This window comes from Chrysochloris asiatica, unplaced genomic scaffold (genome assembly GCF_000296735.1).
Source record: "Chrysochloris asiatica unplaced genomic scaffold, ChrAsi1.0 scaffold00018, whole genome shotgun sequence".
Classification (NCBI taxonomy): domain Eukaryota; kingdom Metazoa; phylum Chordata; class Mammalia; order Afrosoricida; family Chrysochloridae; genus Chrysochloris; species Chrysochloris asiatica.
The window spans coordinates 26,737,879-26,739,358 of NW_006408536.1; the positions used below are offsets into that span (position 1 = coordinate 26,737,879).

The following is a 1,480-nucleotide window of genomic DNA, read 5'->3' on the forward strand; positions in this document are numbered from 1 at the left end:
GGTAGTCCTGGTATGGCGCTGTGGGTTAAATGCGCCAGACTGCAGTCGTTAGAACTGCAAGGTCGGCAGTTCAAGTTCACCAGCTGCTCCTCAGAAACCCTACACAGGGTCACTATGGATTGTAACTGACTCGATGTCACTCAACAACAACAATACACACACACACACACATACACAAGGGCTTCAAAACATTCATGGAAAAGTGGAATTAAAAGATAATGGAATTTCCCACAAACTTCTTAAGGCACCGTCGAATACAATATGTGTGTGTATTATATATGTGTGCATGTATATTATTTGTTTTAATCAACTCACTGTGACCTATACATTTGCTTAACACTCCTGTGTCTTCAAGAAAGCTCTATCCCTTGCTTTTGAAGCACCGTTGTGCTTAAAAAAATCTCGGCCGAGTTCATTTCTTCATTCTTCAGTCAATTTCAATGGCAGGGATCATGTAAAATTTCTGTATTGTTTGGACTCTGCACATCAGATGGATTTTTGTGGCTTGTCATTATTTCCCAGTGACATGGATTTAAAGGCTGTTCCTTGTGTTTGTTGGCAGCTTTTGGTTCCTCGGTCATACTGGGGCACGATAAGCTTGCAGGGACCCTGCTGAGTTGCTGGGAGTCGCAGTCTGGCATGCTAGATATTATTTCAGGCAATCCCTACTTGCTCACTTTCTCATGGTTGGCTTTGGTCTTCACTCCCTCAGGGCTTCTGTCTTTGGATAGTTATTGATGCGTCTGTTCTTTTAGAATGCAAGTTTCCCTGGTCCATGGTATCATTTCGAAATACATGAAAATGACAAAGCATCCAGATTGAATGTTCTTTTCTTGTGTTGCCTGTTCCCTGCAGTGTCTTGGTGGGGGGCTAAGGCACGACTTGCTCCTGATGGGTGCCAAGCTGTTCACGACATCACGTCTGCTGAGTGTACACATGGTGAGGGCTCATGTGCAGAGCCACGGTTGTCCTTGGACAAGCCTCTTCCCTTCCAAATCCCTTCTAGGATGACTCTCCCATTTCCTGCCCTGCCCATCACACCATTGGAGGGGATTTGAAGTCTGGGGTGTCTTTGATGTTTGCTTCTGACCATGCCAAAGCCTCCCCAGGGGACAAGATCTCTCAAGTCTGTGAAAATGGGCTTTCAAGCACTAAGTGCCTGCCAAACAGTTGTGTTTCATGGCTCTGCCCTTGATGGTCACCTAGTGTAGTGTCTTGAATGCCTCACCCAGTGCCTGGCATGTAGCAAGTCCTCCCTACCATGGGTCAAACTTGCATGGAAAGTATTTCTGGAGTGCTCCTAACTCCTCTCCCAAGTTGATTTCCTTCTTCCTGTTCCAGCCCCTTTCCTCTCTCCTCTAATGTATAGACATTTGCCAGATGTGAAGAAACTTCAATAAATTGAACCCAAACAAAACAGAGAAATAAGCAAAACCAGGATGAGATAAGGAGGTAGTTCCTTTAAATAGCAGACTGCAGG

At 45.2% G+C, this 1,480-nt stretch overlaps 1 pseudogene; it reads left to right on the forward strand.

Moving 5' to 3' along the window:
- The window catches only part of LOC102832313, a 34,019-nt pseudogene extending 32,824 nt beyond the window's left edge, over nucleotides 1-1,195 (forward strand).
- The last annotated feature ends 285 nt before the right edge of the window (nucleotides 1,196-1,480 follow it).